The sequence below is a fragment of the Sorex araneus genome, chromosome 1 (genome assembly GCF_027595985.1).
Source record: "Sorex araneus isolate mSorAra2 chromosome 1, mSorAra2.pri, whole genome shotgun sequence".
NCBI classification, from domain to species: domain Eukaryota; kingdom Metazoa; phylum Chordata; class Mammalia; order Eulipotyphla; family Soricidae; genus Sorex; species Sorex araneus.
The window spans coordinates 164302466-164320910 of NC_073302.1; the positions used below are offsets into that span (position 1 = coordinate 164302466).

At 38.0% G+C, this 18445-nt stretch overlaps 1 long non-coding RNA gene across 1 annotated transcript; it reads left to right on the plus strand.

Annotated features, from left to right (window-relative positions):
• The first annotated feature begins 738 nt into the window (after window positions 1–738).
• LOC129399714 (uncharacterized) lies at window positions 739–17971 on the plus strand. The gene is made up of 3 exons (XR_008627289.1): window positions 739–834; window positions 4236–4342; window positions 17546–17971. It is a non-coding gene; the product is annotated as an uncharacterized LOC129399714 (long non-coding RNA).
• Window positions 17972–18445: the final 474 nt, after the last annotated feature.

Sequence of the window (18445 nt, forward strand, 5' to 3'; positions counted from 1 at the left end):
CTGGACATTGTGGTTTGTAATATTGAGACTGAAAGTTTACTAAGGAAGTCCCTTTACCTACTTTTAACCCTCAGATCTTGTCCAGCGTGATCATTCCCAGCTATTATTGTCATACTGGTCTCTTCTCTATCTTACTTACCCTCAGCCCCACACACGCTTGTGAAAACCCAACACTTTTCTCACTAATTTTCTATTGTTACTTTTTTGTGAGTCAGCACTCAATGCTCATGTCATTTTCATACTGGGTAACAGAAAGATCCTAAGATTTCATCATTTGTGTGACTCTAACCTTCTAAGAAAGAGAAATTAAAGTATTAAAACTGAGTGATTGTCTTGCATCTTACTGCTTAAGTTTGTGTCAGAATATATCAGTTCTCTTTAAGCTTGTATCAGAATATAAACACAAAATTTTGTAGTAGTATCATGGAAATGTCATTTATTTACATTTTTAGAACATCTACTTTCTTCTGGTAACTATGGTCATGGGCCATTAGAACAAGTCAAAGATCCTTAAGGAGATTTGATTTTATTCTCTATTGGAATCAATATATCTGTTAAAACATAGATACTTTGTTAAACTGACCCTAACCTTTCACCTCTACCTAAAATATTTCAGAGGGATTTAGTGACATGTTTTTAATATGATTGTAGCTGAGTCTTTTACAACATCCAGATCAGAGCAGATCAGTTGGATATTCATTCTTTTTCTTACTCGCATATCTTCTTTACTGCTTCCATACTGAACAAGTTCCCCAGAACCTCAGAGCCAAGAAGAATCAACGCTTTCTACAAAATGTTTCCGTTTCTTTTTTATTTTTTAAAGCAATGGAAGAGGTATGTACCCACGTCATCTGAAAATCTGTAAACTAAAATTGCTGGTTTGCAGTTTATTTAACTTTTATAGCTGGCTGAGGCTTCAGACAACATTAAGCTCAACGTTTCTGCAGTTGAGGGACATGAGCCCCTAACACAGACAAAATAATTTCAGGAGCTCATATGGATATTGAATGACACTCGAGAAAATTAGCTTCATTTCACTTGCTTTGAGACTTCTAATTATATCAAGAAGAAAGTCTCAGACTGGTGCTAACAAAGAACTCTCTAACACCTTTATCTTCCTTTTTAACAAATAGGAGACAAGCCTCAGGCGGAGTCTTCGGCAGACCACTATGTAGAGCTAGAATTTAATAATACAGTATGGTTTTCATTAAATTAATTTTTTCCAACTTACCATCTATTTATAGCCACAACAAAAAGCTTCCTTTAAAAACACATTTTTAAAATTGAAAATAAAAACATTTATTTAAATAAAAATTAGTGTAGAGAATACAGAAGTACAAATATGCCATAAAAGCTAGAGTCACTGCTATGAAAAAAATCATAAAACTTCTGTGGGAATGATAATTGCCTGGAGAACTGGTGACCAAGTTCCCCGCATTGCATAGAGGGCAAGCCCCAAGTCCTAAGAGCACTAAAGTCACAGTTCACAGCTTATTCACCTTTAATCAAAATTTCTTTAAACATTGGTTGACATTAGTATGGAATTTCTGGGTTTTAGAGTCACACTCTTAAATGTGCGTCAGACTGACTTAACCACTACCAAAGTTCTACTGTCATTTGCTTATCAAAATAACCCCTAACAAGTGGCATTTAGGTTGATTCAATATTTGGTCTATTGTGGGTGATATTAATACAACACAAGGATGTAAATATGTTTCATAAGTAGTGTTTTCATAATCTTCAGCTAAATGCCTACCACCTACTCGCCTTTATTTTCATCCAAAGAAAATAAGTTTGAATCATTTTCTTCAAAAAGGACTTTATGTCATCAATTTGATAACAATATGCATTAAGTTTAAACTTAAAAAATAAACATTACTTTATACCCAGATTATGACAAGACTAACTTTATAAGGTTGTCAAGGGGAAAACTCTAAGGATTAAGAAAATTAAACCAGATTTGTGAGATATTAGTTAAGAGAAGTAAGGAAAAAAATTTCTTGGTATATAATTTACATTTAAATTCTTAGCTAAATTAGTACTTAAAAAATTGAGTCTGGTTTGCCTAGAAATAAGGCACCTATTGTTTTATTTTAAATTTATGACTCTTGACTACTTGGAAACAAAGCGATCCTTCATTTAAAACAAGTATTTAAAAAATCATGCACAGTCTTTCACTGAACTCAAAACTAGAAAGCTATTAGAATAGGTTTCAATTAAGGAGAAACTGTGCATCTTAAAAATATTGAAAATACAGCAAATAAATGTGTGGTTTGAGAAAAGGAATCTAGATATTTTTGTGAATTCTAAAGATTCTTGATAAAAGGCATTTATTCAGAGGGATATAAGAACATCTGCTTTCAGAAACTCAGTTTCACAGCTATTAGTCATATAAGCAAGAATATGATCTGGAGAACAAGGGACATAATTTCAGCATGGTCACTGGAATAGCGACTTGACAAAATTAAATAAAAGCTTTCCTCTTATCATCTTGAAACTTATCTATTGACTGAAACCCGCCTCTTACTGGGAAAGTGAAGGAGATGAGAAGGAGGCTACAGGGCCAAAGAGGTTAATCAACTGATTGGATATTTAGATTTACGCTGCTTTGAAATAGAGTTATGTATATATATGTATTTTAAAGTTTCAGACCAGGGCTGGAGAAAAAAAATACAGGTTTAGGCACTTGCCATTCATGCAGCCAACCCTAGTTTAATCCCTAGTACCACATATTCCCTGAGTACCACTGGGAACCACTCAGGCACAGAACTTGGAATAGACCCCAAACACCAAGAAGTGAGACCACAAAGCAAACAAAAGTATATTGCAGACAGATTAAAACTTATTTATTTGATTTTTGGGTAACTCCCAGCAATGTTCAGGGTGTAGTCCTGGCTCTGTGCTGGGGTTTAAGCCCTCGTTGACCACATGCAGGCAAGCACTCTACCCATGGTACTATCTCTTTGGCCCTGAAAACTAATTTTTACTTTTTTTTTTTTTTAATTTTTTTTTTTCTTTTTGGGTCACACCCGGCGATGCTCAGGGGTTACTCCTGGCTTTGCACTCAGGAATTACTCCTGGCGGTACTTGGGGGACCATATGGGATGCCGGGGATCGAGCCCGGGTCGGCCGCATGCAAGGCAAACGCCCTCCCGCTGTGCTATCGCTCCGGCCCCCTAATTTTTACTTTTTTAATTCATATAAGCCCAATTGATTTTCTTTCTTTCTTTTTAAAAATAATTTTTTTGAATACCCATGAGATAAACCATTACAAAGCTGTTCATTATTGGGTTTCAGCCATACAATGATCCAACACCCATCACTCGACCACTGTAGGTTTCCTAGACCAATGTGCCCCATTTCCCTCCCCCCTAATTCCCCACCCATCAGCCTGCCTCTATTGCAGACACTTTTCTTCTTTCTCTCATTCCTTTTGTGCATACAGGTATGAAGAGGTCATTGTGTTTGTTCAGGGTGTTCAGTATTTTAATCAGGAAGTAAGGCTGGAGTAGCTTTTCTTACTGGGTGGCAGCTTTGGGGTGTGGATGTGACTGCTGAGGCTTCTGGAAGTACAGGGAGATAGAGGTAGATAGCCCAAACCAACCCTGAGAAAGCTTGTAGATTTCACCCACATAGCACCCACATACTCAAATTTTCAGCAGATTATATCTCGATGGGGCTGGAGCGATAGCATAGTGGTAGGGCGTTTGCCTTTCACACGGCCGACCCATGTTCGATTCCTCCGCCCCTCTCAGAGAGCCCGACAAACTACTGAGAGTATCCTGCCCGCATGGCAGAGCCTGGCAAGCTACCTGTGGCGTATTGGGTATGCCAAAAACAGCAACAATAAGTATCTCAATGAGAGATGTTACTGGTGCCCGCTCGAACAAATCGACGAGCAACGGGATGACAGTGACAGTGACAGTGATATCTCAGTGAGGTTCATCCAGACGTGGTGGTGTCTGGCTAGGGGCATGGCAGCAATTTCGAATTGTGGGAGCAAGCAGCTGCCAAGAGGCTCTGCTTAGACGGGTGCCAGGCCAACCTGCCACCCTCCAATACCCCGGTTTTTTCAGCCTTGTGCGAGTCTGAGATTAACTACAGCTTTTGATGTCTTTCAAGATTTATTTACGGGTCTCTAAAGCAAGGCAGATAAATAAGCTTGTATAGCTGAGTTAGAGGTGGTTTGTGGGTGTGGCTCTACATACCTAACTTTTGGTGGTTTAATTTCTCAGGAAACTTGGTCCTGAGTTGTTGGAGTCCAGACAAAGGCATAGCGGCAATTTGGGGGTTTCAGGAAGCCTGAAGACACCATACAGCTGCTGGTGCACTCACCCTGCAGGTACAGGTTGATCAGCTAGTGGCACTGCACCCCCAGAAAACTAATTTCTTAATCTTGCTGGACTTCTGTCTGTTTTATTCAAACAATGGAGTTAATAATAACTGCTATTTGGTTGTTTAAAGACCATAAGTATCCACTATTAATGATCAAGTTCATGTGTTGAAATCAGGAATAATTGGACTTGTTTTCTCTGTCTAAATTGTACCCAAGCTCAATGTCAGAGACAGAGGAAAATTGCTTTTTCAAATAACAATATTTTTCTATGTGGAGGAGTCCCTGTTTTGCTTTTCAATATTTTGGGGGAGGGTTTTTTGTTTGTTTCTTTGTTTTGGGATCATACCCAGCTGTGCTGAGGGGTTACTCCTGGCTCTGAGTCTGGGATCACTCCTAGCAGACATGGGACTGGGACTGAATCTGGGTCAGACGTGTGCAAGGCAAATTCCCTAAATGCTGTACTAACTCTCTTGTCCGAGAAGTCCCAGTTTTAGACACACTTGTGTCTCTAACATTTTCATTCCATTTTTGAAAGCCTAGTTGAGAGTGATGAGAGGTTTTGGTCAGTAGGGAACTCTAAGGAGCCACACTCCAGACATACTAGGAATTCTGGGGAAGGAAGACTACTGGGCATAACTCACAAGCGAAAGAACAAAGGCTTCCCCTAGATATTATTCCTGTAACACAAGTAAACCTGATTCTGATGCAGAATATTCAAGCAAAGTAGAAATGGCAATTACGTGAGATTTGGGATGACTTGTGTGTCATTCTAACCCAGATCACATCTTTCAGTTCCTTGACCCGCCCATAAACGTGCCACTTTGCAGAAACATCAGCCCACACCATACAGAATTCCACATAAGATGAATTTCTGGTCTTCGTAATAAGCTTCATCTGATCTCCCTTGAAAGGTGGGAGGAGGGTAGCCTAGGGGAATTTCTATATGAAGATTTCACAATGAATTTCTATATGAAGATTTAGCAGCCATGTCAGTGTTAGACCATTTAGTTTAGATGACTAATACATGATTTTTATCACTTTGTTCTTACTTAGAAGGATCAACTACCTTTTAAGTCCTGACAATCTGTTTCTTCAGTGAGAAACCAAAGACAAAGAGTTATTCAGTTACTTATCCATCAAGTTGTCTCATACTTGTATCATAATTGGACGAGACTCCAGTACTCAGCTTCCCATTTAGACAGTTTTTCTACAATGTAATTCCCAGTTGCGCTCCTTGTTTTAACTTTCATCCTCTCCCATTGATTTCAAAAAGGATTATCTCTGCCTAACCTTATCATTTATCACAATGGTCCTACTTAGAGATGAGGAAACTCAGTTTCAAGGACAATAAAGTACCTTAGATGATGGAGAAAACATCTTAGTTAGCATGTATAAAGTATTCATTTCTTTTGTGTTTCCAGAGTGTCTGACCCAGTGATCTCTTTTCCATCTTTTTTGCAGTCCTTCTTGCCTGGCCTACTGCTTTGTTCTTCTATTAAGCAAACAGATAACACCTAATTCAGCTTAATTGAAATCATCTGGCAGATTTTTCCACTTCCTCAGCATAAATTTGCCTTCAACCAATCAAAAGAGAAATTTTAAATCTTCATTATTGAAAAAAAAATCTTCATTATTGAATAAGTATTTAAAAGAGATCTTTAAAGTATTCTTGAGAGAAAACCACTGTTATTCCCTAATTTAGTAATACATTTGCAAAAATGAAAGTGAGATATTAGAAATTGAAAATGTTATTTGATCCTTTGGTTTCAACTTTATCACACTTGCTTGAGGAAATCACTCTTCTAAAGTTGATCACTTTAGAGTGAGACTTGAAATTGATTTTAGAACTTGGTTTTGCCAAGGCATATTTTTTTACCTTGTATGTATATTTATCCCTGAAGTTAGTGGTATTGGCAGATATTTATAACCAATAGCCTTGGACCATAAGCATTAAATTAGCCCAAATAAAATGTATTTGATTATTTTTTGAACACATTATTATTATTTGCCACACAATATAGGACATGTGTGACCTTCCTGGATAAGGCTAGAGAGGAAATTTTTTCTTTCATCTTTTCTGGAAAAATTAGCTTCTTTAATAATTTTTAAAATACTGAATTTGAAGGCAAAATCTCTCTTTATAGCTTAATTCTATATTCTACTTTATGAAGAAAGAGTTGAAACTTCTAAGAGATAGCTCTGCTTATTAATTATTTATAGTCAACAAAATGTTTGCTGCGTAAAATATCCTAATGAGACACTCTATAGATGTTCCATAGTTGTAGAAGACAGTGGATGGATATGTTAATAAGAAGACACATGTCATAGAGTTTGACTAAAGAGAAATGAGTATAAGAAAAATTATTTACATACATGTGGTTGTTGCTTGGTGTCAAGATCAAACCAGAGCCTCAGAGTTCAAAGGATGTAATCTACCAATGAACTACATCCTTGACTCCTTAAAGATGACGTTGTGAAAGATACCATGTTGAAGAAAAAGCTGAATATGAATGCAAGAGTGGGTTGCTATCTTTGGTCAAGCAAGAACATTGAAGAAAAAATTATGCAGAAGTACAGAATTATAAAAGTTGGAGACTTTAAGGATAGGAGAAAACTATCTCAAAAACTTAAATTTGAAGTCAAAGTGCATAAGATTTTCCTTCTCCTTCCGTTCTTTTGAAAACTCTAATTTGTTTATATCACCACACCAATATATTCTGCTGCAGTTTAATTGTTTAAATGTATAAACTTTGTTTTTGTGGGATTTTGTTGTTGTTGTTGTTGCTTTTTCCTTTATAATATCCCTCTCACACTAAGTCTGATGAACCAGAAAGGAACTAGTGAGGAGTGAGCTGACACTAGGAGACCTGGGTGGTAACTGGTTTTGGGATTTCTCAAAAACGCATGTACTTGTGAAAGAGCATGTTGTAAGATTTTTGTGTACTACACTATAGATGTTTTTAGAAAACTGCATAGGATTAGCCATTGAAATTCAAGAAAGTATGCTTAAACTTTGGCACTTGAAGATTTTAAAATTCACATAAAATCATGTATGTGAGGCAAGAAGAAGGTGATATAAAATGGAGGCCAGTGTTCTTTTGAAAATGATTTTGCGCTCTCCACCGAGATGTAACCCTGGCGGCTGCACGTGTGCAGCCTCTCCACTGCTGAACGAGCTGATTCCAGAGGCCATCTAAACTACTTTTGGTACCAGCAGTTTCTTGCAGAAATGTCTCTAGGCTGGGAACTAAGCCGAGGCCCCATGCTGCCCCAGGAGTGGATAGGTTTTTCTCTCTCCCCTTTTCCTTGCTGGGGGCATGGCGTGGCGACCGCCATCTTATGAGGACCACTAATGGGAGGTACGAGCTTGCAATGATGCAATTTCTGGCAGAAATTTCCCTGGACTTAGTTACTAAAATTGTAAAAAACTAAGGCTCGCCGAGGGGCGAGTGCACTCGTGGGCTCTCCGGGCGGCTCTGTCTCACCACCCGCGTTCGGTGCTCTGGAACCGCAGTGTGTGGACTGGATAGGGACGGCCGGTGGTCAAGGACAGGCGAAGGAAGAACGAGGACCAAGCTGGTTGCTGATTAGTTACCGTTTATTCAATCTTCAAACTTTCTCATCTCCCACACTCCCAGCTCCGGCCTCTCTCTGGATCTACTGCTGCTTCTTTCCCACTTCTCTCCTCTCTCCTCCTACTTGTCTCTCCCACCTTGCCCTCTAGGCTACACCCAGCCAGGTAGCCAAATCAACATAAGAAAGCCCTTCCTGAGGGCAGGGCACTCCAAAGCCCTTCCTCACTCTTAAGGTTTTTTTCTTTTCCTTAGTCCAGGAACTTATTAACATCTTAATACTAGTTATTTTTGTATGGACTTAGCAAGGGATACATTGAGGCTTGCAAGGCAGCTCTCCTGGCAACATCTTGCCACAGGTTCAGACCACAGCACTCAGGCCAGATTAATCATTCCTCACCCTAGCAGGGTCCAAATCTAGTTATCACTGTTTGGATCATGACAGCATTTGTCCATGATCAAGCTCATAACTTATAGTTAAGCATTAGGCACTTTGGCCAGGCCCATCTCGATGCCAGGGTAGCACACAACTCACCGCTTGCCCTGGGTCCTTCTCATCCCCCATCGGGACCGTGCTTTGGGGGTGCTAGGAAGTAAGGGCAGCTGAGGCTTAGGTTAGGAGAACAGATGCCCTGGAGGAAAATATCATGTAGAGTCAAATGACTCCCAGGTTACAAAAGCATAACATTTGTTAAGTCTTCCTGTGTCCATACAAAAAGGACTTGCTATGAATAAACTATGCAAAGGACTCAAGGAGAAGAGAAAAACATTATTTACAAGTCAACAGAACACTAAGAAAGAAGCTACAAATAAACAGAGCAATAGGAGCACTGTAACGGGAGTAACCCAATAAACCTAAACTACTGAGGCTATGTTATCCTACATATACTAAAATACATAAATCCAAAACTTCATATTTCTTCATTCTCAGTAATGGAAAAGAAATCATGAAATGCTTCCTTTTCAACAGGCCTGATTCTGGGCGGGGGGGGGGGAACTCCAAACAATAATAGTGAGTTTTTTATTGAAATATTGAATGTAAGCAAAGTAAAGAGAAAGTAAAGTGAAATTTATTAGCTACACAGGCGGGGTGGGATATGGGGGGTGGGAGGTATACAGTTTTTTTTTTCGTGGTGGAATATGAGCACTGGTGAAGGGATGATTGTTTGAGCATTGTATAACTGAGACTTAAGCCTGAAAGCTTTGTAACTTTCCACATGGTGATTCAATAAAAAATATGATTTTGCAAGATAGCAAGGTTGTCCTAGAAGCACCCTCGATTCAAGGAGATATTTTGGTACGGTGTAAGATGGTAACGCAATTTTAGAAAGCAGCAGCATTATGCTTTGTACTTACTTTATGATAATAAATTTGCACTTAGGTAATCAAGTACCTGTACAATACATCATCTACTTGATGTGTCTTCAATGCATTCATTCAATTGAGTTGAATGAATGCATGAGTCTATGAATTAGACTCAACTGTCCAACAAAGAAAGCAAAGGAGAGAATGAGAGAAGGATAAAGGAGGGTATAAGGGAGGTAGGAGATTGTAAACAAGGTGTTACCATTGTGAAGTTAATGGTAACTTGTTAATGTTCTGAAAGTCTTCTTACTTTGGGGAGATACTGCAGCAATGAGAGTGGTTAAAATTCAAGAAAAAGAGAAATCATTCCAATAAAAATTGTACCATAAATATTCACTTAAGACCTGTAACCTTTTGAATATAATCTATCCCCTTCATCTATGACAAGGTTAGTAAACTATCACATTGTCAGTAATCTAAAATTCCTGGGAATTGTTTTAGAAATGGCTATGCATACACATGATTTTTAAAATCGTTAAAGTGCTACAGAAATGGTACAGTGGGCAGGGTGCTTGCCTGGCAAGAAGCTGACCCAGGTTTGATCTCTGGCACTTCGTAGAGTAAGCCCTTAACGCCATTCGTGCTACCCTCACAGCCTTAAAATAGTTTAAAGCTTTGAAACATAGATAAAGCCAAAGAATCCACTATCGACTTCCCCTCCTTCAGCTGTACCATTCATAAGAATTAGCCCTCTTTTTCATGAGGCAATAATGAGCTGACATCTAATTTTACTTTATACTATAAGTAAATTATTCACTCATACTCGAATAAAGAGAACAGTTATTGCCACTGATATTCAATTAGCCAATAGAATATAAAGACCATCATAGACTCCGTGTCGGATTTTCAGATAATTTTATGATTTGCCAATTTTTTCTAAATCACATTTTGAGCAACAGTACTCCATTGTATCTTATGCTAAAATATTCTTGAATAGGGGCCGGAGCCATAGCACAGCGGGTAGAGCGTTTGCCTTGCATGCGGCCGACCCGGGTTCGATCCCCGGCATCCCATATGGTTCCCCAAGCACTGCCAGAAGTAATTCCTGAGTGCAAAGCCAGGAGTAACCCCTGAGCATCGCTGGGTGTGACCCAAAAAGCAATAAATAAATAAATAAATAAATAAATAAATAAATAAATAAATAAATAAATAAAATAAAGTATTCTTGAATAGTATATGTTTGGGATATATAACTGAAAAGTTCATACTTCTAGTAAAGCCAGAGATGGAAACTTAGGTATGTAACTTTCAGGAAAACTTCAGCAAAGCCTCAGGCTAATACATTCACACTTCACTCACTATATTGCCTGGAAATGATTTTTGGTTGAAATATGTTTTTTTGAAAGTGTAGGAAGTTGATATTTTTTATCTGAGATATTCGTATTGCAGACATATATGCACACTTTTTTTTTTATCAGAGATGCTTAATCAATTTTTGGTTTACTTTTCAAGAAGCCCAAAATGAGTTCGGATTTTTATGACTTTGACTGGTAAATATATACACAGTAGAGAGAAAGTCCATCTCATTTTAAATGCATTTTCCCCAAAGAAGGCATATTTGCCTATCTCTATTTCCAAATTTTCATCATCACTGCAATAGTTTCTGGTTGGACACATGCATATACCACACAAATTCTCATGCTTATGCGCACACACATAAACACACTTACACTAGAGCCATGTCATCCTCCCCTACTAGGCAATGAATTTTAGAAAATTAACATTGTAATTGCCACTGACTAAAACCCTGGCTTCAAAAAGAAGAAACAAATGAAAGAGTGCTTCAATCTTCATCCAAAGTCTTGCAGAGATTTTTTTAAATGACATTACTTAGAAAAATAAGAATAAGGTTGATTAGATCTCTTATCCAACATTGATAATTATAGAATGAAAAGATGCCAAGAAATGAACCAATAAGGCAGGGTGCATGATTCTTTATAGAGGGGAAATATATCTTACATGACTCATGAGTCATTATTTTAAATATTTGTGTAAATATGGTTTAGTTCCTTATCATGTTCTCTGATTATGTTTATGTTTAGCTCCAAAAGACAGCCTCTGCTTCTTTGTTTAAAATGTCACCAACTGAACTGTCACTGTCACTGTCATCCCATTGTTCATCAATTTACTTAAGTGGGCGCCAATAACGTCTCCATTTGTCCCAGCCCTGATATTTTAGCAGCCTCTCCCTACTCGTCTTTCTCAACGCTGTCGTATTGGAGGCTCTTTCAAGGCCAGGGGAATGAGACCTGTTATTGTTACCATTTTTGGCATATCAAATATGACACGGGTAGCTTTCCAGGTTCTGCCATGTGGGCAGGATACTCTCTGTAGCTTGCCGGGCTCTCTGAGAGGTATATGTATACATACATATATATATATGTATATGATATATACATGATTTGTATATGATATATCTATGATTTGTTGCCTACTGTCTGAGCCCCATCAAATATGGTGTGGCAATAATAGAAAACAAGTAGGGAGTGTCTTAAGATGTGTCACGGCCGCATGGTTCAGGAATATGTTCACTCATATATGAGGCTTAGCCCGAGTGTGTGGAAAGCAGCCTGGAAGGTGGCGGCGGTTGGGTAGTGGAGGTCGGCTGCTGGGCTGGGTCTCTTGGGGCGGGGAGACCTCTCACCCATGCCGCTCTGGGGTGCCCTGAGTGAAAAAAGCCTGGTGCAGAGTCTGGTGGCATAGTTATGGGGCCTTATTTTATGCTCCCTTCCGGGAGAAGCAGCGTGAGTTCTGGAGGGTGGCCGATGAGGAGACTATCTGGTGCTGGCAGGAGGTGGCTTATGGATGTGACCAACTGAACTAACCTATTTATTAATACAATGTTTACAACGCCTAGAAATGAAGGTGGGCATACAGTAATCTTTTGTTATTTGTAAACTAGATAGAATATTCCCCCTAAGCTATTAAATATGTTTTATCATCTTTAGCTTAACTTTTTGATCACCACCATTAAAAATATTAAACTTTTTGTTGTTCATGAAATCTTAATTTTTCTATATAAAAGAATATTGTCTTTATATTTCTAAGATATATAATTGCATTCTAAATATACTAGGATTTAAATGATAGTTTTCTTATACAAAATTTTTCATGTAAATTGTGTAGCTACTCAATATTTGGAATCATAACTATAGCTGTTTGTAAAAAAAAATTATACTTAGAAGGCTAAAAACTATTCTGATTACATTAAATACCCAAGGAAAGCAGTATAGTATAGTTGCTAAAACTAAGGATTTGGAGAAGACGGCCTAATTTGAATCTTAGCTTCACTTATAACTCTCGATATAATCTTGGAGAGATATGGACCTTTGCATGTTAGTTCTTTACTCTTAAATGAAGTGGTGATAAATGCCATCTATCATGACTGTGAGGATTAGGTTAATAAATATCTGTTGGAGAGACTAGAGAGATACATATATTTACTCTTGTTAATATGAAATTTGATAATAGTAATCAGGATCTCATGAGGGAATAAGATGAGAAATATGTAATATATGACACTACCCTAGAGAAAACATCTGCATTACAAAAATTAGACTGTGAAGAAAACCTACTTTACATCTTTTGTTCACTCTGGTAATATTTTCATAAATTTTATGTCTCCCTTATCAGTTATTGTTCTTTAGTAACACACAAAAATAAGTTTTTAACATAAATATAGAAAAAATTAAGAATAGATTACTGTCAAATTATCTATCTTCTGCTTTGATCTTCACTTTTATTTATAGTAATCTCTAGTTTTCAAAGCTGATAGTTTTAGATTTAACATTTTTCCTTCCAATGTTTAGCCATTAACTGACTTGTTCATTTTTTTGTTTCTTTCTAATTTAATCCATACTTAGATCAGCATCATCTTTGCTCTTCATCCCCTACTTCTAATTCTTTCTGCTGCTCACTCAATTTCACCTGTACCTAACTTGAAGAGATATTTTTAAAAAAAGAATATATGTAAAATCCTGGGCTGGAGCAATAGCACAGCGTGTAGGGCGTTTGCCTTGCATGCAGCTGACCCAGGTTCAATTCCCAGCATCCTATATGGTCCCCTGAGCACCAACAGGAGTAATTCCTGAGTGCATGAACCAGGAATAACCCATGTGCATTGTTGGGTGTGACCCAAAAAGAAAAAGAAAAAAAAAACAGCTGACCCGGGTTTGATTCCTCCGCCCCTCTTGGAAAGCCTGAAAAGCTACCTGCAGTGTATTCAATATGCAAAAAAAAAAAGAACTAACTAACAAGTCTCACAATGGAGACATTACTGATGCCCACTTGAGCAAATAGATAAGCAATGGGATGACAGTGACAATGTGACATAAAATCCTGCCTCATTTGGTTGCATATATTTACGCATATATCTAGCAACCCTGTTTCTAAAATTATGAGACTCACCTTATATTTTTGGAATGAGTGATGATTAGTTCCTTGTTAGATCTCACTAGTATACATCCTAGTTGATTCTTCACCAGCACCTCTAAATAAAAGGAAGGAGGAATGATTTTATGTGACAATATACCACTTTAAAAATAGTGATCTGTGCACTCATCTGTGGAATATAGAATAATAGACTAGGAGTCTAACACCCAAGAATAGTAGAAATAAGTACTAGGAGGTTGACTCCATGGCTTGGAGGCTGGTCTCTCATTCTGGGCAACTCGGAGAAGGGAACACCAAGTAAAATGTTATCGGAGGTCATGCGGGGGAGGGGTGACACATGCCGAATGTAGACTAGAGACTGAACGCAATGGCCGCTCAACACCTTTATTGCAAACCACAACACCAATCAGAGAGAGAGAACGAAAGGGAATACCCTGCCATAGTGGCAGTGTGGGGTGGGGGGAGACAGGACTGGGGAGGGTGGGAGGGACGTTGGGTTTACTGGTGGTGGAGAATGGGCACTGGTGAAGGGATGGGTTCTCAAACTTTGTATGGGGGAAACATGAGCACAAAAATGTATAAATCTGTAACTGTACCCTCACGGTGATTCACTAATTAAAAATTTTTAAAAAATAGTGATCTGGTCTCACTGCTTCAAGTCATAAATTACATAAGAAGAAAGAACCAGATGTCTTTGGACTCAAGCTGTTGTCCCAAACACTGTTCATGATTGGGTTTCAGTCATACAATGTTCCAATGTCCCCACCCCCATCACCCTCAGTCTTCTTCTGTGTCACCTCTCCATCTCTCTCTCTCTCTCTCTCTCTCTCTCTCTCTCTCTCTCTCTCTCTCTCTCTCTCTCTGTCTCTCTTTCTCTCTCTCACACACACACACATACACACTTTGGGCTTTATGGTTTGTATAGTTTTGTAACTGTGTTTCTCACGGTGACTCAATTTAAAAAGAAATGTTGAACTGACTGATGAAAACACTTGGTAATCAGAAAATTGACACAACCTTGCAAAATCACAATCACAGCCCAAATTAGTGTTGAAGATGGAACTCCAATCTTTAAGGAGTGGAAGGGTCTTAGTAAATGGGTTTTATTAGAAAATATTTTTAAAATCTCAATATCTTCCATTATCAAAAAAATTTTATTTTCTCTCTGGGTTTTACTCTTTTCTGTCTCTGTTGGATTCAATAGGGAAGTGAATTCTTGACTGTGGAATTCCCTAGTCATAGCTATAGCCATACTTCTCATGCAAGTATCTCAGAGAACTAATCTCATTTTAGAGCCAGGAAAACTGATAGACATTTCAGATGTGCTAGTGTTTAGTCCTCAGAAGAAAGGAAACATCCAACATTAATCATAAAGATATGGTACAAAGCCTAACATTATGAACTATAATTTAATTATTTTATTGTTTTATTTTGCTTGGGGGCCAAATCCAGCTGTGCTCTGGGCTTATTCCTGGCTCTTTGCTCAGGAATCACTCTTGGCAGGGTTATGTGATGTCAGACATAGAATCCAGGTAAGCCACATGTAAGGTAAGTGCCCTACCCTCTGTCCTATCTCTCTGGCCCGAATCATTTTTGATTTTGTGAAATTTTCATTTTTATTGGTGGGGTGTGTGGGAAGCAATAAAAACCCCATGGTCAGTGCAGTCCCCTGAGTAAAACAAATTTAGCTTAGTTTAGAAAATGGGAACTGCAAATGTACAGCCAAGTCAGAAACTTTTCCCTGGGCATGGCAGGAGATTACCATAACTTTGTAGGTATACAGTAAAAGCACTTTCTAATTGCTTATGTGACAATCTATTGTCACAGCAATATGGTCCTCATTATGGGAGCCAGGATGGGGTGATGCCATACAAGATACAAAGGCCAGGTAGTCTTTTAGTGAGCTGATCCAGTAACCCCACTCCTCAGATAGTCACTGTTTGTTTCATAGTTTATTAGTGTTTGTAACTAATTCTGTGGGACTGAGTTGAAAGAATTGGTCTTATCAGTGAGTCAGCAGTGATGGCCCCAATATTTTACAAAATGAATAGCGGTGACCATTGTCCCCACTTCCCAAAAATCCACAGAGCTTTACAGAGCAGTTTCAAATTATTTCAGTCAATTGTAACTTAACATGGCTTAGCAGAAATGATTATTCCCCCTTATACATCAGCATATCTCAGGATGGCTAGCCCGAGAAAGCAAAAAAAGGAGGGAGGAGGGCTGAAGTGATCAGGACAGTCTGTCTGCCTCTCTTTATCTCTGAGTACTTAGGACAAATTCATTACTGTAACTACTCCAGATTTTTGCTACAGCTAAGTATTTGTAAAAGGATTACGTGAAACCCAACTAGCATGTTCATCTTCTATGTGATTGGTCCGAGTTCATCATATGATGACTCCTAAGAATAAGGAAATCTTGTTCTTGTTGGAGAGCTTTGTTCTTCCTTTAAAAACTTTTTTTTTAATCTGCATCTCTCTGATGTTTATATGAGATACCACCTCATACTACAGAGACTGGCACACAACCAAAAGAACGAAAGCAACCACTGTTGGCATGGATGTGGGGAGAAAGGGACCCTCTTACACTGCTGGTGGGAATGCCGACTGGTCCAGCCCTTTTTGGAAAACAGTATGGATGCTTCCCAAAAAATTAGAAATTGAGCTCCCATTTGCCCAGCAATACCACTTCTGGGAATATATCCTGAAGAGGCAAAAAAATACAGTCAAAATGACATCTGCACTCGAATGTTCATTGCAGCACTGTTAACAATAGCCAGAATCTGGAAAAATCCTGAGTGCGCAAGAACAGATGACTGGTTAAAGAAACTTTGGTACATCTACACAATAGAATACTATGCAGCTGTTAGAAAAGATAAAGTCATGACCTTTGCAGATAAGTGGATTAACATGGAAAGTATCATGCTAAGTGAAATGAGTCAAAAAGAGAGGGACAGACATAGAAAGATTGCACTCATCTGTGGAATATAAAGTAACAGAATGGGAGACTAGCACCCAAGAATAGTAGAGATAGGTACCAGGAGGTTAGCTCCATGGCTTGAAAGCTGGTTTCACATGCTGGAGGAAAAGGTAGTTCAGATAGAGAAGGGAACACCAGGTAAAGTGTAGTTGGAGGACCTGCTTGGGATGGGAAATTCGCACTGAAAGTAGACTATAGATCAAACACGATGGTCACTTAATACCTCTATGGCAAACCACAACACCCCAAAGGAGAGAGAACAAAAGGGAATGCCCTGACACAGTGGGGTGGGGTAGGGGTGGGTGGAGGGGAGGGATACTGGGATCATCAGTGGTGGAGAATGGGCACTGGTGGAGAGATGGGTACTCGAGCATTGTATGACTGAAATACAAGCACAAAAGTTTGTAAGTCTGTAACTGTACCTCACAGTGATTCACTAATAAAAAACATTTTAAAAAATGAAACAAATATCCACAGGTATTTTAAAAAAATTAAACTTTATACAAAATTTTTTAAAACTTTTTTATTTTTAAAGAAAGATATTATCAGAGGGACAGTGGTTTCTTTAAAATGTCTTCCTCCTTCATGGAGAAAAAAAAATAAGGCAAAAGGGGCTATGAGTGACCTTGAAGACACTTTCAGTTCTGTCATGCTCAATGTCTATATTAGGAAAATAAAAAATACTAGGAATCGTTATGAAATGGTATTCTTGTGATCATTTATAAAATGTTGAATGTTCATTACTTAACATAGTGCCTGGCATAAACGTTCACATAGTTTAAGTAACCATGGCAATAGCAATCAATCCTTGAAAGTACAACATCATGCTTCTTGAGTAGAGTTAACATAATCTACACATTACCTTTAGTTTTTGGCTTTTTTTTCTTCTTTTAAATCCTAGAAATACGTGTCCTGAGCTCTGATATGTCTTCTGAAAAGAAATCCATGATACAGACCCCACTTTCTGAAAAGAAAGCCATGATACAGACCCCACTGGAGACCAACACAGATATTGGGCCTTGGTTCTAGGACAGCCAAGTATGGAAATGCTGGTCGTGGAGCTACTTGAAGCCGAAGTGATTCTCTCCTCTCAGGCTCCTTGGAGGCGGGTGCTGCTTAAGGCATTGAGAGATTCACAGCAAGGTCTTTATTGCTGACACTCTTGCATAATGACATATTTATTCATGTGAAAGCACAGGATGAATTTCAGCTTTGTGATATTGTTTATGTTTATCAGAAATGTTATTTGTCCTTACAATGTCTGGTTTCAATGAAGCGCTATGTTATGGTTATTAAATAAACATGGAACTTTTACATGTTCATGATATTTGGTTTCTTGTTGTGATTTTGATGAAATACACTTTCAAGCACTATCAGTTCACCCTTATTTACAAATGAAATGTTTATTTGTAGTGACTTGCTTTATTTTAAGATAAGTTAACTTTTCTATTCAGTGTTTAATGTGAAATTGGCTCAAAAATGTTCTTTTATACTACATTTGCATTTCTTCATGTACCAAGTATTATATTATCTTAACGCAGTGAGCTATATAAACCAAGCACATTCTCATACTTTTTAAGTGTTTTTTTTAAATATTTCAAAGTATACTAATAAAATTAAAGATCTCATACTAAACGTATTACGTGATCTACTGAAATTGATCTCTAAAAACTGACTCTTAAAAGTAATTTCATAAAATTATTTGTTTTATGAAATTGACTTTCTTGTTTGAATTCTTGACAACAAATATAAAGCAAAAGAAGTGAAAACTGCCTCTGCGTCCTTCTCTATATTGAAGATA